The sequence below is a fragment of the Lactuca saligna genome, chromosome 4 (assembly GCF_052625555.1).
Source record: "Lactuca saligna cultivar CGN05327 chromosome 4, ASM5262555v1, whole genome shotgun sequence".
NCBI lineage: Eukaryota > Viridiplantae > Streptophyta > Magnoliopsida > Asterales > Asteraceae > Lactuca > Lactuca saligna.
This window is the reverse complement of record NC_136420.1, coordinates 205,599,247-205,622,357: the sequence shown is the minus strand read 5'-3', so window position 1 is coordinate 205,622,357 and position 23,111 is coordinate 205,599,247. Positions and strand designations below refer to the sequence as shown.

Here is a 23,111-nt window from a genome sequence, read left to right as displayed (position 1 = left end):
TCTATATGTATAGTTGTATAAGAAATGTTTAAAAGACTTAGGAAGGCTATCCACCTTATTTCCTTTTCCTCGATTTGGATGTGGTCTGGTGGGATATCGGGTACCCGTTTGAAGGTCGTTTAAATATTAGTTATATATCATGTGTACATATATAGTCATAAATGTTCCATCAGTCAATTCTGTTCTGCCGCTCTTGGGTAGCAAGGGTGTATAAATCTACTTGGACACTCATCAATTACATTCTAGTAAGCTATTATAGGAATAGTTTAGGGGATACAAAACATTATTCCTATTAGAAGAAATTACACCAGAGTCAGTTCATTCATGAGTCTAGACTACATGCTATATGAAGGGATACTCTTACAGAGATTCCTCTTACATGGATATATTTATAGGGATACCCTTACATGAGTACGTTTACATGAATACTCTTACATGAATACTTATACATGAATACTTTTACATAGAAATTATATGGCAAATTACTATTACATATTATATGTCTAGATACTGTTATATAGTTCTCCTTTCTATCTTTACCTTGTGATACAAACACATCATCGACGACATAGATTGGACTTTATATCCTAGTACCAAAGGATACTTTACGGGATTAACCATTCCTAGAATCTCTATTAGCTATAGAGGTAAATGCACATCCATGGATGTCTTCGGTTGATACCATTACAGGTATACTTTAAGGAATTAACTATTCCTACACCCAGCTGTTAGCAATAGAGGTAAATGTACATCTACGGATGTGTAAAGTTAACACTGTTAGTTATCCTAGTATAAAGGGATAATACGTAAGTTAGTTATATCATTACTGTTATCTTATGACTCATCAACATAACCAATGAGGTGAATCGTATTTAAGTATCCTAGTACTAAAGGATACAATTTCTTATATTAATAATAATTGTCAAACAGTCGGGTCTTGGTAGAAGACTACTTTCAAAACAGTCGGGTCTTGGTAGAAGACTACTTTCAAAACAGTCGGGTCTTGGTATAAGACTTCTTTCAAAACAGTCGGGTCTTGGTAGAAGACTACTTTCAAAAACAACTAGGTCTTGGTAGAAGATTTCATCTATACTAATAGGAATCATAGGGATTTATAGGGTTTACCAAACGGTTTCGATTACTTACAAACATTTGCACACTTATACGAACTTTCTTTCAGAACAATATCAAGTCTTTCATTACAAGTTTTACAAATCAAAAACACATTAATACTTATGAATTCACCAGCTTTTTGGCTGATACTCTCGTTCAAAATAACTTGTACTCTCAGGTCGCAAATAGACAGGTACGACGACCAGGTTTTGTGAAGACGGAGCAATCCAGACTCGTCTTATTTTCTGATTATTCATTTTATTGTTGTATATTATGAAAGAACACACATGTACTTGAAACTTATACTATTAATGCAATGGACGATGTTGTTGCTTATTTACTACTTTGCATTGTTGTGATACATTAAATGACGTCCTCTGCCCCAGAACGTTTCCGCCGTTCTCGGTTTTGGGGTGTAACATACCTCTTCTATGTATAATATATTGTGATTAGGTCCTAGCCTTAATACTACATTTGGGTGTTTTATTAAGGACTATTTCTATTTCTAAACTAAACTTTTCTTCTTTTCAGATGTCTTCAAACACTGCTGCTTCTGGCTCTAATCCTAATGGCTCCTTTTCTCTTATGAACTTGTGTGGGAAAGTCACTTTTGATGGATCCAACTTTAATGAATGGATCAAAAACATCCGAATGATTACCCGCTACAAGGACAAAGAATATATCCTCGATAAGGAGCTTAAGGAGATTGATGAGACAGTTGCTACTCCTCAATAGATCGCTGACTTTAGGGCACATGAAAGGGATGCCACCAAGGTGGCATGCATCATGATGGCCACTATGACAGCTGATCTCCAGAAGTCCTACGAGGAGTACTACCCTTTTGAAATGCTCCAAGATTTGATGGAAAGATACCATCAAAGTGCACGGCAAGAGAGGTATGAAATCATCTCCTCCATGATAACAACCCGAATGAAGGATGGAGAACCCATCACGGGCCACATGCAGAAAATGCAAAGATTTGTGGACCGCTTGCTGAAACTTAATGTGAACTTTCCCGAGGAGCTAGTAATAGATATTATTTTGCACTCCTTACCTTCATGTTATGATCAATTCCGTATAACATACCACATGAACAAGGAAGAGGTCACTCTCAGCAAACTTCAAGGACTCTTAAAGACCGCGAAAAGTGGTCTTAAGGGTAAGACGGTTGTTACTACTCCTACTCCTACCAACTCCGCCCGTGTATTGGCAATCGGTAAAGGACGAGGGAAGAAGAGAAAGAGTTCGTCGAAGGGTACCAAGGTTAGGACCCTTGATGGCTCTTCTTCAAGTGGAACCAAGAAAGGTTTCATCACTCCTTCTTCTGACCCAAAAGAAGCTGAATGCTTCTATTTCCATGAAAAGGCACATTGGAAGAGGAACTGCCTAAAGTACCAGCAAGATGTGAAGGATGGGAAAGTTAAACCCCACCATGCAGGTATTTTCACTATCTTATCTAATAACCCACCCCATTCTAGCTCGTGGGTCCTTGATACCGGTTGTGGTATTCATATCTGTTCTGATTTGCAGGGACTAAGAAGAAGTGAGAATGTGGAGCAAGGAAGGATAAACTTGATCATGGGAAACAGGAAAGCTTCACCTGTCACCAAGATTGGAGTTTATACTTTATCGCTAAGTAGTGGGTTTAGTTTAGATTTGAATAAATGTTGTTATTAACCAGAAATGGAAAGAAATATTATTTCCTTTCATGCATTCTATAAACAAGTTTTCACCTTTTCATTTGATAATGAAGTTGGTTCGATTAATGCTTTCTTTAATAATAGTCTTTATTTTAAAGCATTACCTTGTGATGGAGTGTATGAAACTGTATCTGTTGTAGATAACTTAGGAAATGATGTCTTGTGTATTGATTCTCCTAATAATAATAACTTGGATAAAGCATCACTATGGCATTGTCATCTTGGACATATAAGCAAGAAACACTTAGGCCAACTCCAAAACGATGGAGTCTTGGAGTCATTTGACCTAAAGTCTGATGATAGTTGCGAATCATGCTTACTTGGAAAAATAACAAAGTCACCCTTCACAGTTTCTTATGAGAGGGGTGAAGGTTTGTTGGACCTTGTACACACGGATGTGTGTGGACCATTCAAACATGCCACAAGGGATGCTAATCGTTATTATTTGACTTTTACTGATGATTACAGTAGATATGGATATGTCTACTTAATCAAGCATAAGTCAGAGACTTTCGAAAGGTTTAAGGAATTTAAACAGGAAGTCGAGAATCAATTGGGCAGGAACATTAAGATGCTTCGATCCGATCGAGGTGGTGAGTATCTTAGTTCAGAGTTCCTCGACTATCTTAGGGAATGTGGGATTGTCTCACAATTGACACCTCCTAGGACACCGCAACTGAATGGTGTGGCTGAGAGGCGCAATCGAACCTTGTTGGATATGGTTCAGTCTATGATGAGTCAAGCTTCACTACCAATCTCATTATGGGGGTATGCCTTAGAGACTTCCGCTCATATTCTTAATCTAGTCCCCACAAAGAAAGTTGATAAAACTCCTCACGAGATGTGGACTGGTAAAGTTCCTAAACTAGACCACATCAAGATTTGGGGTTGCGAGGCTTTTGTGAGGCACGAGTCTCATGATAAGCTAGAACCCCGAAGCAAGAGGTGTATTTTCATCGGCTACCCACAAAGATCCTTTGGTTACTTCTTCTACAGACCTAGTGATAATGTGGTATTTGTAGCAAGAAGAGGAGTCTTTCAAGAGAGAGAATTTATAAGCCAAGGAGATAGTGGGAGGAAAATTGACCTTGAAGAACTTCAAGAGTCAAGTGGTGAAGGAACTTCAAACCCTAGCCCTCAACTTGAGGACACAACTCTTGTTGAGCCAATTGACAAATCTTGACCTCTGAGGCGTTACACTAGAGTTAGGAATGCAGCTGAGCATTACTATGGTTTCCATATTACTATGGAAGGTGAGACACTTATTAGCGATGACACACTAGTAGGTTTGGATGAACCTAACAGCTACACAGAAGTCATGACAGGCCCTGAGTCTACTAAATGGAAAGAGGCTATGGATAGCGAGATACAATCCATGTATGACAATAAAGTTTGGAACTTGGTTGAGAATGTACCAGGTAGGATGCAAATGGATCTTCAAGAAGAAGGCCGACATGGATGGTAATGTACACACCTATAAGGCTCGACTGGTTGCAAAGGGCTTCTCTCAAATTCCTTGAGTGGATTATGATGAGACCTTTTCTCCAGTAGCCAAGATTAACTCTATTAGGGTTATGTTAGCCATAGCTGCATTTCTATGAAATTTGGCAAATGGATGTCAAAACCGCTTTCCTAAATGGAAAGTTGACTGAAGATGTTTACATGAGTCATCCAGAAGGTTTTGTCAGCAATGAGTACACTAATAGAGTGTGTAAGCTTGAGAAATCCATTTATGGATTAAAGCAAGCACCTCGCAAATGGAATATTTGCTTTGATGAAAAGGTCAAGGAATTTGGATTTTCTAGGAGTGAAGATGAATCTGGTGTGTATGCCAAGTCTAGTGGGAGTATATTTAGCTTTTTGGTATTGTATGTGGATGACATACTACTCATAGGAATTGACATCCCAACTCTGCAGGAAGTTAAGTCCTGGCTTGGGAAGTGTTTCTCTATGAAGGACCTAGGAGAAGCTACCTATATTCTAGGGATAAGAATTTTGAGAAACCGGAGTAAAAGACTAATTAGACTTAGTCAAAGTATATACTTGGACAAGGTGTTGAAGAGATTCAGCATGCAGAACCCCAAGAAAGGAGAGTTACCCATCCAGAGTAACGCCAGATTGAGTAAGACACAAAGCCCAAGTACCGAGGCTGAGATAGCATAAATGAGTCAAGTACCTTATGCTTCAGCAGTAGGCTCGATCATTTATGCTATGACGTGTACTTGACCTCATGTAGCCTTTGACTTGAGCATGGTTAGCAGGTATCAAGGGAATCCTGGCAAGGCACACTGGACTGCGGCAAAGAATATCCTCAAGTACCTACGGAGGACTAAGGACTGGGTCCTTACCCTCAGTGGGAGTGATGACTTGAGAGTTGTAGGGTATAGAGATGCTAGCTTCTAGACTGATAGGGCTGATTTCCGCTCTCAGTTGGGCTGGGTCTTTACCTTAAACGGAAGAGCAATCACTTGGAAGAGTTCCAAGCAGGAGACAGTGGTTGATTCCACTTATGAATCAGAGTATATAGCAGCGAGCGAGGCAGAAAAGGAGGCAATATGGCTAAAGAACTTCATTGGAGTCCTTGGAGTTGTACCAGCTATAAAGGAGCCCATGGAAATTTTCTATGATAGTGAGAGTGCGGTTGCGTTAGCCAAGGAACCAAGGGATCACGGGAGATCCAGACACATCGACATAAAATATCATTTTATCAGACATCGCATAGAAGAAGGAATCCTAGTGGCAAAGAGGGTATCATCGGATGAGAACCCAACAGATCCCCTCACGAAGGGACTGAGTAGCGTTAAGCATCTCCAGCATACTCGGAGCATAGGGCTGAAGGATGATATAAGTTTTAGTAGTTATATAAATTATGAAATTTGTAAAGTGTAATTGACATTCGATGATGAATAAAAGTTGTGTTTCTTTATGAGTAAAGTGTTACTATCTTTTGTCAATCATTTACTATAATTTCTTTTGCATGTTTTGACTTCTAGAATAATTATGTTTGGTATATCATATTATTCAAACCTCCACAGTCGGTCATATGTCGGAAGTAGGTATGAATCAAGACTGTCATGATTGGTTGCAGAGGTCTAAGGTGTTGGACATGGCTACAACAATCATGAGTGCTCATAAGTTCTGAGCATTGGACACAGCCCATGCTCACTGGAATCACTTCATGGAATTTATCTTGAGTGATCGTGAGACGGTAAGATCATATAAGTCTTCAAACTTAGAGATATGATTTGTTACTTATGAGTTGGTTATGCATTGATTGTACGAAAATGTATTGGTAACTCGATGTTATAAAACGTGCTTTTATGTGTAATTTAATGAGTGGTAGAACAAACATATGAATCGAAGTTTATCTGTTCCTTCTTGGATTAGAAGTTGATATCTAGGCCCCTCAATGATTTTGTTTTGACCTATGTACTGGGCCCGGTCAGAAGTAAGTTGATGTGTTCAATTAAGTTCTTTGTCAAACAAATCGGAAATCGGGAAACAAATTGTTGGAGAATAAGCAAGACTATGTTCCATGTGTTTGTCCGGCTGATATCTAGAACAGAGGATTATATGATCACTTATCTTAAATGGTGTATCAACATCTTCTCAGCTCCGAGAGACCTTGAAAGAGCTACGATTGTCGATCGGTTCCTGATGTATTGCAGTTACAGTTATTAGACTTATTCAAGTGGGAGACTGTTGGATAAGGTGTCTAAGTCCATAGCTATTTTTGGTAAATACTTGACCTGACCCGGCATGGTCCATTTGGGTTGCATGGCACCATGCAATTGGATAGACTAAAAGAGAGAAATAACACTTGTGGTTTATTAATATATTATAATTTGTAATATATTAATAATATTATTTAATTAGTTTGTGTCACACCCCGAAAACCGAAGGCGGAAACATTTCCGGGGTTGAATCCACGTTGAGTATCAAATCCAATGCACGTAGTAAGTAAAGTAGAACAACCATTACATTACATAATAAACATTTACAGTTGTTTCAAAAGTAAACTTTGTACAGTCGTGATACATAGTATATATAAACAAAATGAAACGGGTCTTCGTGTACACTGTCTTCAAGCAAAAGAATCTTTGGGTACCTGTTCTAACGCTGACCTGAGAACACAAGCGGTTTGAAAGTCAGCATATAGCTGGTGAGTTCATAAGCGGTTTTTGTTTGTGAAAATGTTTCGAGTTTCCTTTCTGTTTCTGAAATGTTATGTACACCAAGAAAATCCCGTATTTTCTTAAAAGTTAGTTATTGTTTCACAAATATAAAGTATAATAAGTTTGTACACTGAAGACATGTCTACTCATGTGAAAATGTATAGTTGGTTATCTGACTTGTTAAACTGTTTTGTTTACTTATCATGTGTGACCAGGAAAGTCCCATACTTTCCTTATTGTATGTTACCAATTGTAAAAGATGTAATGTTATCCAGTTTGTTACTCTTTCTAGTTATGTGAGTGTTACCCAGAAAAGCCCCATGCTTTCCTGCATTTTGATTTCTAATGTAAACAATGTTAAAGATGTAATCGTGATTAGGTCCCATGTTTTCCCCAGGAAAGTCCCGTACTTTCCTGAATGTTAGTTACAATATGTGAAAGATGTAAAAGATGTATAAAGTGGTTCATTATTACTATAAGTAAATCTCTGTTATCCTAATTGCGAGTTCCATAACCATACAATAGACTAAATCCTGTGGCAATAAGTAGTCCACATGTGGCAATAAGTCGTCCACATACTTATGACTTTCGTCACCCTTGAACCATTTCGGTTCGGCTCTAGCTAGCAGCCAGGTGTGGGGTAGTCAGCCCCGTATAGATCTATACACTCAAGTCACGCTCTCTAAATACCAGAGATTCTGGTTATGGGTGTAGTCCTCCACTCGCGTATCTCGGTGGAGTGTTCTCTGAGGACATGTCTCCAATCATATAGGATTAACAAATTTACTAGTAATAATATGATAGTCCTCCACTCGCGTATGTGTGTGGAGTGTTACCGAGGACAAAACAGTGTACAGGTATTATGTTCAAATGTCTAATGTCATGCTTTTAACTGATAAAATATGAAAAATCATTTGTGAAATATATGTAAAACATAACAGTTTAAGAACCTATTTCACAAATATATGTTACGTGATCTGCATGTTCAATTTGTTATAAGTTGTGATGATCAGTAATAAAAGCATATGAAATATGAAACACACATTTGAAAACATGTTTTGAGTACAAGAATTCCCTTGTACTTTGCTTGATTTCCCCCCTGAAAACAGTGAAAACAGTGAAAAAGGGTAGGGGCATGAACTCACCGGACTCGGAAACGTGTTGGTTTTGAATACTAGATGTTGGTTCGGGGTTTGATTACTCGCGATGTTCCTATGTAAAATGAAATAATGTCCATATATATACAATTAGGGATACATTCACTAATCATATGGAACATTACACTCCAATGAGGCTAAACACCTCAAAACGAGCGTTTGGAGTGACCCGGGTGACATCTTCGGACGTGTAATGGCACTAGGGACTTGGGACTTGAGTTTACTTCCCAAGAGTAAACATTTTTAAAGAGTTTACAGCCATTGAACACACACATACATGAGTTTACGTCCATAAACTCATGTGGGTGTGGTTTTGAGTGCTTAAATGGCTTAAATGGACATGGGGATTGTTGGAATGGATTTCTAAAATGCCTTGGAATGGATTGTATGAAATTATAACACTTAAAAGGGACTTTACAGCCATACCATAGGAGTTTACAGCCGTAAAATCACCTATGGCCAAAGAAAATTGATTTGAGCTTCAAATGACAATCACATGTGATTCTAGAAATTTATACAAGCCATTTGAGTGTATTTGATGCATCATTAACATAGTTTTATGATTTTACGGCCAAGGGTATGCTCCTAGGCCGTAAACTCCTATAAATGACACTTTTGATATGTTTCAAACCCTTAAACTATTTTTAGATGCATCTAGATTTTACCACAAGGCCATTGGTTGAGTTTCAAGGCATTTGGACATGTTTTAAGGCACTAAATCCCCAATTAAGAGGAGTTTACGGCCCAAGAATATGTCTTGGCCGTAAACTCTCTTTTTTCCCCCAAAAATCATGTTTAAGGTGTTCCAAGTCTAGTTTAGCAAGCCTTAAGGTCATATCTAAGTCCCAACTATGATTTGGAAGGGTTATTTGGCTAAAAAACCCCTTGAATATGAGTTTACGGCCCAAGAATGTGTCTTGGCTGTAAGCTAACTTTTGTCCCTCAAAATACATGTTTTACATGTTATAAGTCCTTTCCATTAAGCCATTAAGCCATATCTAATGTCCAACAATGCTTAGGAAGGGTTTTAGGGCTTAAAAACCCCATTTTTAGGAGTTTACGGCCCAAGTTAGTTCCTTGGCCGTAAAATCATGTTCTTGGTCCCAAAACACAAATTAAACATAAATTTGAAGGCTAAAGAGGTTGAATAACAAGTTAGGGGTGTTACCTCTTTGATTTCAAGCCTTAAATCTTTGTTTTGGACCTTGATTTTGGGTTGAGGAGAGAGGTTGTGAGAGTTAAATGAGAAATTGACCAAAGGCTTCAAATGGAGGCTTAAACACGTTTATATAGTGTTTAAGTTTTGGACACGGTGAAATTCTACCCGATACCGGCGTTAGACGAGGCTTTTGGTCGTACCCGATTAAGTTACCGTAACCCGATACGGTAAATTTCTAGAAATATTCCGATCACTAAAGTTGGGTGTTAAAATGATTTCTATATGTATTAAGACACCCATTAAGTCATTTTAAATATGTACAAGTTAGTGACTTAATTAAACGGAAGATCGGAAATCGAATTTGGAAACGACGATTGGTTGCGTGAATTGTACTACGAAAGAGTTACAACAAATGATACAGAAATTTTTGGGTTGTTACATTATCCCCCCGTTAAAGGGAATTTTGTCCCAAAATTCAAAGTTTAAAACACAAGACAAGATACAAATCATGGATCAAGAAAAGAGTTGTGGATACTTCTGTTTCATTGAATCTTCCTGTTCCCAAGTGAATTCCGGTCCCCGCTTGGCATTCCAGCGAACCTTCACTAATGGGATGCGACTTTGTTTTGTACGTTTGACTTCTCGATCCATGATTTCGATCGGTTCCTCCACAAAGTTGAGGTTTTCATTGATCTCGATCTCATCTAAGGGAATTGTTAGGGTTTCATCGGATAGGCTGAATGTTACTGAGTTCGTGAGGTAAATGATGTTTATAGGCAACTGGACCAATCCTGGAGAGGATCTCAAAGGGTCCAATGTACCTTGGATTAAGTTTCCCACGCTTGCCAAAGCGTACAGTGCCTTTCCAGGGCGAGACTTTTAACAGGACACGGTCTCCAACTTGGAATTCTAGTGGTTTTCGACGATTATCAGCGTAACTCTTTTGACGATCACGTGAAGCTTTCAATCGGTTACGGATTTGAATGATCTTTTCGGTGGTTTCGCGGATGATTTTAGGACCAGTGAGAGCACTGTCGGGGACTCGACTCCTGGCTAACTGTGTATCCCCCACCTCGGCCCAACACAGAGGGGATCTGCACTTACGACCGTATAGGGCTTCGAACGGAGCAGCTCTAATGCTGGTGTGGTAACTGTTGTTGTATGAGAATTCGATCAAGGATAGATGTGTGTCCCACGACTTTCCAAAGTCAATTACACATGCCCTAAGCATGTCCTCCAGGGTTTGGATTGTTCTCTCACTCTGTCCATCGGTTTGAGGATGATATGCCGTGCTCATATCTAGTTTGGTTCCGAGGGCTTTCTGAAGGGATTGCTAGAATCTGGAGGTAAACCTGCTATCTCGATCAGAGATAATGGATATAGGTACACCGTGTAGACGTACTACCTCCTGAATGTAGAGTCGCATGAGTCTTTCCATCTTGTATGATTCTTTGATTGGAATGAAGTGAGCGGATTTTGTCAAACGATCGACAATTATCCAAATGGTATCGTACCCACTAGAACACTTGGGTAATTTTGGTGATGAAGTCCATGGTAATCATCTCCCATTTCCACTCGGGGATCTCGGGCTGTTGGAGCAGACCTGAAGGTTTCTGATGTTCAACTTTGACTTTGGTGCATGTCAGACACTTTCCTACGAATGTAGCTAACTCAGCTTTCATGTTTGGCCACCAGTATTGTTTCTTGAGATCCAGGTACATCTTGTTCGAACCCGGGTGAACAGAGTTTTTGGTTCTGTGTGCTTCTTCCATGACTATTTCCCTGAATCCTCCGGACTTGGGAATCCAGATTCGATCCATGAAACAGTGAAATCCATCACCTCTGATCTCAAGTTTCTTTTCCATTCCTCTTAAGGTTTCCTTTGACATGTTCTCGGGTTTGAGGGCTGTTAACTGGGCTTCTCGGATTTGCATGGGTAGGTTAGAATGGATGGTCATTGTCTGGTTCTTCACTTTGTGGCCTGCACTATTGTTTCGGCTAAGGGAATCTGCTACCACATTGGCCTTGCCGGGGTGGTAACGGATTTCACACTGATAATCACTGAGTAATTCTACCCATCGCTGTTGTCTCATGTTTAAGTCTTTTTGATTAAAGATGTGCTGCAGGCTCTTGTGATCAGTGAAGATCGTGCACTTGGTTCCGTAGAGATAATGTCTCCAAATCTTCAATGCAAAGACTACGACTCCTAGTTCCAAGTCATGTGTAGTATAGTTGACCGCGTGTGCTTTCAGCTGTCTTGAGGCATAGGCAATCACCTTTCCTCTTTGCATAAGCACACAGCCTAAACCTTGATTAGACGCATCGCAGTAGACAACGAAGTCCTCTGTCCCTTCAGGCAGAGACAGAATAGGCGCGCTGCATAAGGCTCTCTTCAACGTTTGGAATGCACTTTCTTGTTTATCACTCCAACAAAAGGGTACACCTTTCTGTGTTAGAGTGGTTAAAGGTTTGGCGATCTTGGAAAAATTCTGAATGAATTGTCGATAGTAGCCGGCGAGACCCAAGAATTGACGAATTTCTGTGGGTGTTTTCGGTGCCGACCAATTCTCTATCGCTTTGATCTTGGAAGGATCTACATGAATACCCTCCTCTCTTACCACGTGACCAAGGAAAGTTACCTTCTGTATCCAGAATTCACATTTAGAAAATTTCGCGTATAGCTTTTCGGATCTAAGGGTCTCCAACACTAGCCTCAAGTGTTGCTTGTGATCTTCTTCGCTTCGGGAGTAGACGAGGATGTCGTCAATGAACACGATGACGAATTTGTCTAAGAAAGGACGGCACACTCGGTTCATCAGGTCCATGAACACAGCCGGTGCGTTGGTTAGACCGAAGGGCATCACTACGAACTCGTAGTGTCCATACCGAGTCCTAAAAGCTGTTTTGGAGACATCATTTTCCTGGACTCGTAACTGATGGTACCCTGACCGAAGGTCTATCTTTGAAAAGTAGCTAGCTCCCTGGAGTTGATCGAAGAGGTCGTCTATTCGTGGAAGAGGATATCGGTTCTTAACAGTTAACTTGTTCAGTTCACGATAGTCGATACACATCCGAAAGGATCCATCTTTCTTCTTGACAAACAGAATCGGAGCTCCCCAGGGTGAGGAACTCGGTCTAATGAATCCTTTACTGAGCAACTCATTGAGTTGACTGGATAACTCCTGCATTTCTGCCAGAGCTAAGCGATACGGAGATTTTGCTACGGGGTAGCTCCAGGAATTAGGTCAATACGGAACTCGACCTGACGTTCGGGAGGAATTCCTGGAAGCTCTTCGGGAAACACATCTGGAAAGTTACAGACTTTGGGGATGCTCGCGAGGTCTCTAACTTCTTGTTTCTCGTTAATCACATGGGCTAAGAATGCAATGCACTCCTTCCGTAGGAGCTTTCGAGCTTTCGAGCTTTGATGCAAGAAATGATATGAAGATTGGAACTGGGTTTATCGCCATAGATTACAAGAGTTTGATCCGAAGGAAGATTGAGACGAATGGCTTTTTCATAACAAAGAATATCAGCATGGTTGGGACTCAACCAATCCATGCCAATGATAACATCAAAGCTCTTAATGGAAATAGGCATGAGATCTATAGGAAATGAGTGATCATTTAGGGTAAGCATACAACCTATGAATACATCGTTAGCGCTTTCTTTCTCACCGTTAGCCATCTCGATGGTAAATGTTTCGGTTAGTGGTTGAGGATTAGGTTTTAGATTATGTTTGAATGTATGACTAACAAAACTCCTTTCAGCACCCGAATCGAAAAGAATACTAGCATATGAGTTGTCGAGAAGGAACGTACCCGAAACAACAGTGGGATCAGCGACTGCTTCCTCCCGTCCCATGGTTAGAACCCTTCCAGTGTTATCAGCAGTTGACTTCTTTGGACAGTTCCTTTTAAAGTGCCCAACTTCTCCACAGTTGTAGCAGGGTTGACTAACACCTGCTCCATATGATTGGTTGGCTGATTGGGTAGGAGTTTTGCAGAATCGAACTGTGTGCCCTTTCTTACCACAGTTGGTACACGATAGTTCTCGGCAAGGACCAGGATGATGATGGTATTTACACTTGTCACACAGAGGGAGGTTACCTGCATACTTACTGGTAGGAGTTGGGGCTGTGGATCCCATGACAGAAGCAGCAACAACAGGGGTAGTAGTAGCAGCATTGACTGCTACCGTCTGCTGTTTCTTGGAAGATCCTTGAGAGGATTGACCCTTCTTTTTCTTCCAGAATTTTCTCTTTTCACCACTCCTTTGAGTCGGCTCAGAAGTGGTAGTGATTTCCTTAACGTCGTCGCTGTGATCGATCAGAATTTGGGCTAAAGTCTTAGCACTATCATAGGTATCCGGACGAGCAGCCAAAACATGACTCTTTGTCGTTTGAGATAACCCCAAACGAACCTTTCGATCTTTTTGTTCTCAGGAGTGACTAATCCCGGGCAAAGAAGTGCGAGATCATCGAATCGGGAAGTATATGCAGCAATGTCGGAACCTTTCATCTTCAGGTTCTAGAGCTCGTGCTCTAGTTTTTGCATTTCACCACGGGGGCAACACTCAGCAATAAGAAGTTCTTTCATGGCTTCCCAGCCCATGTCATTGGCTACTGGTAAGGTCAGAGATTTGACTCGACCATTCCACCAAGTCAAGGCTTCATAAGCGAAGCTACAGGCCGCGAATTTAACTTTATCAGATTCCGCACAAGCACAAATTTCAAAGATGGAGTCGATTTTCTCGAACCATCGAGATAAGGAAATGACACCTCCAACTCCATTGAAAGATGTTGGTTTTGCGTTCATGAAATCCTTGTAGGAACCCCCTCTTTGGTGTCCCTGGCTAACTTCGGGGTTTTGAGATTGAGGACCACCTCCGGAACCACTAGGGTTCATTTGTGACATAGCTGCTACCATTGCAACTGTCATCATCGTCTGGAGCGATGCTAGGTCAAACTGGGGAGGAGGTGGCGGCGAAGAAGGATTATTGTTGTTCTTTGAGCTAGGTCTCTTTCAGGGAGGCATCTTGATCTAATAAGATCAAGAAAGAGAGGATGGTAAGTCCTCTATATTGAATCGATAGAGATTGCAATTATATGATTTGAATAAGCGATAAAGCAGGAAGGAGTTATGAAAACAGATAATTTATCGCTAAGAATAATCACATAAAGCCATTCGAATAAGGATTTCTACAGAGGATTGGGATCGAGGAATACTCCTATAGTATTTCATGAATTGTTTACGACAATGATTTGATGTTTGGGATATTAGGGTAAGTTTTAGGCATGCCACACACCACAGTCACTCCCAAGCACATGTTGGCGGTGTCTCGAATGAATATAGTTGGCCAGGCTATATTGACCCTAGACACGACTACATAACTGCCCAGGTTTAACCATAGTGTACAACACCCAATTACATATGTTATGTTCTACTTGTGGTTACGGATGATGATGGTTCGGTATACTTGTATACTTTTGAAAATACTTGTAGTTTGAAGATACTTTTAATTTAGAGCACTTAGGCCCCTTTAGTGTTTATAGTTTTATACCATGTAAGGTTTGGTATACTTCATTCACTATAAACAAGGGCTCTGATACCAATCTGTCACACCCCGAAAACCGAAGGCGGAAACATTTCCGGGGTTGACTCCACGTTGAGTATCAAATCCAATGCACATAGTAAGTAAAGTAGAACAACCATTACATTACATAATAAAAGTTTACAGTTGTTTCAAAAGTAAAGTTTGTACAGTTGTGATACATAGTATATATAAAAAAAATGAAACGGGTCTTCGTGTACACTGTCTTCAAGCAAAAGAATCTTCGGGTACCTGTTCTAACGCTGACTTGAGAACATATGCGGTTTGAAAGTCAGCATATAGCTGGTGAGTTCATAAGCGGTTTTTGTTTGTGAAAATGTTTCGAGTTTCCTTTCTGTTTCTGAAATGTTATGTACACCAAGAAAATCCCGTATTTTCTTAAAAGTTAGTTATTGTTTCACAAATGTAAAGTATAATAAGTTTGTACACTGAAGACATGTCTACTCATGTGAAAATGTATAGTTGGTTATCCGACTTGTTAAACTGTTTTGTTTATTTATCATGTGTTACCAGGAAAGTCCCATACTTTCCTTATTGTATGTTACCAATTGTAAAAGATGTAATGTTATCCAGTTTGTTACTCTTTCTAGTTATGTGAGTGTTACCCAGAAAAGCCCCATGCTTTCCTGCATTTTGATTTCTAATGTAAACGATGTTAAAGATGTAAAAGATGTAATTGTGATTAGGTCCCATGTTTTCCCCAGGAAAGTCCTGTACTTTCCTGAATGTTAGTTACAGCATGTGAAAGATGTAAAAGATGTAAAAGATGTATAAAGTGGTTCATTATTACTATAAGTAAACCTCTGTTATCCTAATTGCAAGTTCCATAATCATACAATAGACTAAAACCTGTGGCAATAAGTAGTCCACATGTGGCAATAAGTCGTCCACATACTTATGACTTTCGTCACCCTTGAACCATTTCGGTTCGGCTGTAGCTAGCAGCCAAGTGTGGGGTAGTCAGCCCCGTATAGATCTATACACTCAAGTCACGCTCTCTAAATACCAGAGATTCTGGTTATGGGTGTAGTCCTCCACTCGCGTATCTCGGTGGAGTGTTCTCCGAGGATGTGTCTCCAATCATACAGGATTAACAAATTTACTAGTAATAATATGATAGTCCTCCACTCGCGTATGTGTGTGGAGTGTTACTGAGGACAAAACAGTGTACATGTATTATGTTCAAATGTATAATGTCATGCTTTTAACTGATAAAATATGAAAAACCATTTGTGAAATATATGTAAAACATAACAGTTTAAGAACCTATTTCACAAATATATGTTACGTGATCTACATGTTCAATTTGTTGTCAGTTGTGATGATCAGTAATAAAAGCATATGAAATATGAAACACACATGTGAAAACATGTTTTGAGTACAAGAATTCCCTTGTACTTTGCTTGTGTTCCCCCCTGAAAACAGTGAAAACAGTGAAAAAGGGTAGGGGTATGAACTCACCGGACTCGGAAACGTGTTGGTTTTGAATACTAGATTTTGGTTTGGGGTTTGAATACTCACGATGTTTCTATGTAAAATGAAATAATGTCCATATATATACAATTAGGGATACATTCACTAATCATATGGAACATTACACTCCAATGAGGCTAAACACCTCAAAACGAGCGTTTGGAGTGACCCAGGTGACATCTTCGGACGTGTAATGGAACTAAGGACTTGGGATTTGAGTTTACTTCCCAAGAGTAAACATTTTTAAAGAGTTTACAGCCATTGAACACACACATACATGAGTTTACGGCCGTAAACTCATGTGGGTGTGGTTTTGAGTGCTTAAATGGCTTAAATGGACATGGGGATTGTTGGAATAGATTTCTAAAATTCCTTGGAATGGATTGTATGAAATTATAACACTTAGAAGGGAGTTGACGGCCATACCATAGGAGTTTACGGCCGTAAACTCACCTATGGCCAAAGAAAATTGATTTTAGCTTCAAATGACAATCACATGTGATTCTAGAAATGTATACAAGCCATTTGAGTGTATTTGATGCATCATTAACATAGTTTTATGAGTTTATGGCCAAGGGTATGCTCCTAGGCCGTAAACTCCTATAAATGACACTTTTGATATGTTTCAAACCCTTAAACTATTTTTAGATGCATCTAGATTTTACCACAAGGCCATTGGTTGAGTTTCAAGGCATTTGGACATGTTTTAAGGAACTAAATCCCCAATTAAGAGGAGTTTACGGCCCAAGAATATGTCTTTGCTGTAAACTCTCTTTTTTCCCCCAAAAATCATGTTTAAGGTCTTCCAAGTCTAGTTTAGCAAGCCTTAAGGTCGTATCTAAGTCCCAACTATGATTTGGAAGGGTTATTTGGCTAAAAAACCCCTTGAATATGAGTTTACGGCCCAAGAATGTGTCTTGGCCATAAAATCACTTTTGTCCCTCAAAATCCATGTTTTACATGTTATAAGTCCTTTCCATTAAGCCATTAAGCCATATCTAATGTCCAACAATGCTTAGGAAGGGTTTTAGGGCTTAAAAACCCCATTTTTAGGAGTTTACGGACCAAGCTAGTTCCTTGGCCATAAAATCATGTTCTTGGTCCCAAAAGACAAATTAAACATAAATTTGAAGGCTAAAGAGGTTGAATAACAAGTTAGGGGTGTTACCTCTTTGATTTCAAGCCTTAAATCTTTGTTTTGGACCTTGATTTTGGGTTGAGGAGAGAGGTTGTGAGAGTTAAATGAGAAATTGACCAAAGGCTTCAAATGGAGTCTTAAACACATTTATATAGTGTTTAAGTTTTAGACACGGTGGAATTCTACCCGATACTGGCGTTAGACGAGGCTTTTGGTCGTACCCGATTAAGTTACCGTAACCCGATACGGTAAATTTCTAAAAATATTCCGATCACTAAAGTTAGGTGTTAAAATGATTTATATATGTATTAAGACACCCATTAAGTCATTTTAAATATATACAAGTTAGTGACTTAATTAAACGGAAGATCGGAAATCAAATTTGGAAACGACGATTGGTTGCGTGAATTGTACTACGAAAGAGTTACAACAAATGATACGGAAATTTTTGGGTTGTTACAGTTTGATCAAGAATTAATTTAGAATTAATTAAGTGATCAAAAGATAACTAACTAAATATATGGCTAGATTATGTAAATCTTCCGTATCTTATATAGTGGGCTAAAAGGCTCCATGGATTATCAAGTTGGGTTCCACCCATAGGATACTCCATGGATGCTACATGGAGTTAACCCATGGATTGAGAAATGAAGAGTCATGTTACATTAGGGTTTTACCTAATGCAACACACTATTTAAGGACCATGTCTCTCCCCAAAATCGGCTACACTAGCGAAACAAGAGGGCTTGGGCGATTTTGAGTGTGTTAGAGTATTCTCTCAAGTTTATACTTTGCATTTGGTGTTGTGTGAAGCATTTGAGGCATCACACTTGAGGTGCTAGGCTCACAAGGTTTCAAGGAACACTTACAACAACAAAGTAAGTAGTTCTATCTATTATTCAATTAAATTTGTTCCCCATGTATGCTAGATAGGATCATAGCCTTGGAAATCAACTTTGCATGATAATTAGGCAAACATAGATCCAAGGTTATTAGGGTTGCATGTACACTTAGGAAGTGTTAGAATGCTCAAAACCGATCAATCTCTTCCCACTTCCATATGGGGATGAGTTATGACTGCATCTTGTCGTGGGATCTCTGATGTTTGACCTTGACTTTCCTACATGTTAGGCACCCCTCGACAAACCATTCTATCTCCTTTTCCATAAAGGGCCTATAATAACTCAACTTCATATCTTGATACAACTTTGTGGCCCCTGGATGGATTGAGAAATTTAACTTATGTGCCTCCTCTAGAACTGTTTGTCTCACCTCACCCATAGTTGAAACCTTGAATCTAACGCACCGAGTCAATAACCTCCGACTATCTTTGTCAATTAAAGGAATCTGACCCCTGATTCACTCAACTTTCCATTTTACATTTTTTTAATCTCTCCACGTAATCCTTTCTGATCAATTCCAACAAAGGAGAAATAAATACCATCTTTAATTAAATATCCTTCATACGAACACCCAAAACCCTTATGTCTCAAAGCATCGACATCTATACCGCCCTTCCCAGGGTGGTACAAAATCTCACAATCATATTCCTTAACGACATCCAACCACCTCCATTGCCGCATATTCAAATTAGGCTAATCCATCAAGTACCTCAAACTATTGTGGTCAGTGTAAATGGTACACTTAACCCCATACAGATAGTGCCTCCAAATCCTGAGTGAAAAGACCACACCCCAACTCCGAATCATGTGTTGGATGATTCGCCTTATGATGATTCAACTGCCTTGAAGCATTAACAATTATAAAACCCCTATACTTTAGGAGAACTCCAAAACCTGAAATAGTCACATCACAATAAACCAAAAAATCTTCCAATCACTTGGGAAGCGCGAGAAGCGGGGCCTCGCACAATCTCTTCCTTAGAGTCTCAAAAGCCAACTACTGATTAGGCTGCCACTAAAAAGTCAGATTCTTCTTCATCAAGTGGTTCAAAGGCACTGCAATATTATAGAAATTCTGGATAAATCTCCCATAATACCCCGCGAGACCTAGAAAAATCCAAATCTCAGATGGGGTCCTCGAAACCTCCCATTGTATCACAACCTCAATATTGGATGGGTCGACCAATATACATTTTTTGATTGATAATGTGCCCCAAGAACTACACCTCACACAGCCAAAACTCACATTTGGAGAAATTAGCATAAAACCTCTCCCTCCTCAAGGTCTACAACACCTCTTACAAGTGTTCATCATCTTGTTCCTTAGTCTTGGAGTAGACCAAAATATCATTTATGAATACTATCACTGACCGATCTAGCATCAGCCTGTAAACCCGGTTCATGAGATCCATGAATGCTACTGGTGCATTAGGGAGCCCGAAAGGTATCACCATGAACTCGTAATGACCATATCGAGTCCTTAAAGCTATCTTCTACACATCATCATCCCTAAGCATCATCTGATGGTACCTCGATCGCAAATCAATCTTGGAAAACCAAGATGCACCCTAGAGCTGGTCAAATAAATCGTCAACCCTCAGGAGTGGGTAATAGTTCTTCACCATTAGCTTATTCAACTCGTTGTAGTCAATGCACATCCTATATGAATCATCCTTATTTTTCATGAATAGGATCGGTGCTCCCCACGGAGAACTATTTGGGTGAATAAATCCCTTATCTAGCAGCTCCTGAAGTTGTGTAGACAACTCTTGCATCTCTGGTGTTGTCAAGCGATATGGTACCTTGGTTATTGGAACCACTCTAGGAAACAAATGAATCCGAAACTCAACTTACCTCTCGGGAGGCACTCCTAGTAACTCCTCCGGAAACACATTGGGAAAATCTAGGACAATGGGCACCTCAATCAACGTCGTCGTGCCCTCAACTCAAGTATCTGCCACATAAGTTAGGAAGCCAGAACAAACCTGTTGCACATATCTCTTGACCCTCACAACTAAAGAAAGAGTTAGACCATGTGATGCTACCTCACCAGGAATAACCGGTTCTCCTCACTTGGGGTTCGAACTCTCATAAGTTGATGCACGTAGTCAATCATGGCCCCATTAAGAGCCAACGAATCCATCCCGATGGTAACCTTCAATCCTCATAGAGGAATCATTACGAAATCAATAAAGTACATCTGGCTGAACAAGTTTAGCACACACCCACGATGAACCCTCAAAGCATTCACAAAACATTCTCCAGTAATCTCGACCTCCACAGGGTAATCAAGAATGCCGATGTCACTCCCACAAATTCAGGCTAGTCAATTTAGAGACGATAAGAGTCAAAAATGACTTCTGATATAGGATTATTTAGAATAAATAATCTTAACTAAGTTGTTTTATATGTCACAAGGTTTCCGTACATATAAAGAACACTGAAATCTGAGTTATAACGAAGAAGTTATGACCTATCGAAGCTTCGTGACAAAACCGGCACGACACCGAGAATCATAGATAGTGAGTTTATGATAAAGTACTTATTAGCCTAATAGACCTAAAATAAAGTTGTATATTACGTCTCCATCTACGTGTGGATATAAAGAACGTCAAAACGGATTTCATATGCAAAAGTTATGGCCTTCCGAAGATGCAACTGTCTAAGGGCATGACAAGTGGCAAAAACCCAAGTTGCGTTAAGTCACGACATGAACTTGAAGTTCACGATGTGAAATTTGTTAGGGACACTAATCGGGGCTAGAAGACACGTGTTAAAGACACAGGATGACTCATGGAAGTTTACGATGTGAACCTATCATGTTCACGACGTGAATGGCCCCAGAACACCCTATAAATAGGGATCAAGGCTCATTCATTCCTCACACCTTCTACTATCATTATTTCTCGCTTTTTGAAGACTATTTCCCTTTCCAAGCCCGATGATCACGAACTGCAGACCGTTTTTATTTAGATTCTATCGAATCACCCTACTAAAGTGAGTGGATAGTTACTTTCATCTTACTCATAGATATGAAGTATTTAATGTAAATTATGTGTTATGTGTGCATATTATAAGTGTTCTTGATATCTACATTAGATGAATGATTTATACATATTTTAAATGATTTAAATTGTATATGTATTTTATATCTACAAGTATGTTGGGTAAAACATGGGTAGATGAAGTAGTTGGTGTGTGATGAAAGATGAGTTAGGTAATGAGAGATAAGTTATGATAAAAAGGTGATGATAATTAGGTGATGAGAAATAGGTGATGATAGAAATGTGATGATAATTAGGTGATGATTGATAGGTGATGTGAGATGAGAGGAGGTACCATAACCTCGATTAGCGATGTGGCGATGTAGTCATCTACCAGAGTATAGATGACGACCACCGACTATTCTAGGCAGTCATGTGGAAACACCAGCGGGCTCATAAATTGTAGGTGATGAATTACGAGTTCAGGAAATGTTGTAACTATGTATTCATGCGATGATACTCTAACACTTTATTATGAATTACAAGTTCATGCGATGTTGTAACTACGTTTTCATGCGATGATACCCTAACCCTTACCAGACACATATTGAGGGAGTAATCCCTGAATAAGTACTGTCTATGTGATGTAAGCAATGATCCTTAGTAACAAACATATAAGGAAACGCGATGTAAGTAAATGAGAGATAAATACAATGTAGGAGATGACCCTTAGTATAAATCTTTAAGGAAGGTATTTAGGAATAAGGAAGATAACAGAGATGGGTAATTGGGTTATTTGCTTAATGGAGCATAATAGTTATATTACTGTGCGTTGAAAACCCTATGTACTCTCTAGGTTTCCCAACCTGACCCACTCAGTTTATTTGTATCACAAGTATCGATACGAAGCTACTTTACACTGAGAGTTTAAAGGAGATGTAGATCACTAGTGTAAATAAATGTAAGGTCTGTTTATGCTTATGTTTCAGTATTGACGATGACATCCCAAAGTTTTAATATGAATAAAATACATTTCTTCAAAAATGCTTTGATAATACATTTATCATGTTTTTATAGGAACAAATTCCGCGATATATTTATTTAAAAATATACTCTGATTTTCAAATAAAGCATAAAAAATAGTTCTTTACTGGCCGTGAAAATGGGGATGTCACACCCGGGGGCATCACATAACTTCTTGCTAAGCGTAAGAGATACAGAATATCATGAGTAGTCATACCATTGACCAAAAAGGGTCCTATACAAGATCACATATAATCATCAACATAAATAAGGAAAACAATAAAAGAAAAGGATACATCATATACCAACAACCACATACAGTGTTGTATGAGCCTCATCGATGGTCAGTTGAAATGCACTGATCTTCACCGCAAGAGCTTCCACATTGCCTTGGTGGCCATCAGTAATCCTCAAAGTGGTTGGTATAGGCATCGACACTGCTGCCCCCTGACAATCTCAGATAATCGACATTTTTATGGCTGGTATGATTGCAATAAAAACAAATCAGAGCACCCCTGGGGTAGTCCCTACTCATGTTGCCCGACTGACCACAATTGAAACAGATTGAACGCATCAATCGACACGCCCCACCGTGCGACTTTCCGTACATTCTACAGTGGCTCTGACCCTGTGGGCCTTTTTTGCGTGGATCAGAGGTCTTGGGCCTCTTATCC

General features: G+C 39.5%; 1 pseudogene; it reads right to left on the bottom strand.

Moving 5' to 3' along the window:
• LOC145040447 (vacuole membrane protein KMS1-like) overlaps positions 1 to 22,869 on the bottom strand; it is a 51,732-nt pseudogene extending 28,863 nt beyond the window's left edge.
• Positions 22,870 to 23,111: the final 242 nt, after the last annotated feature.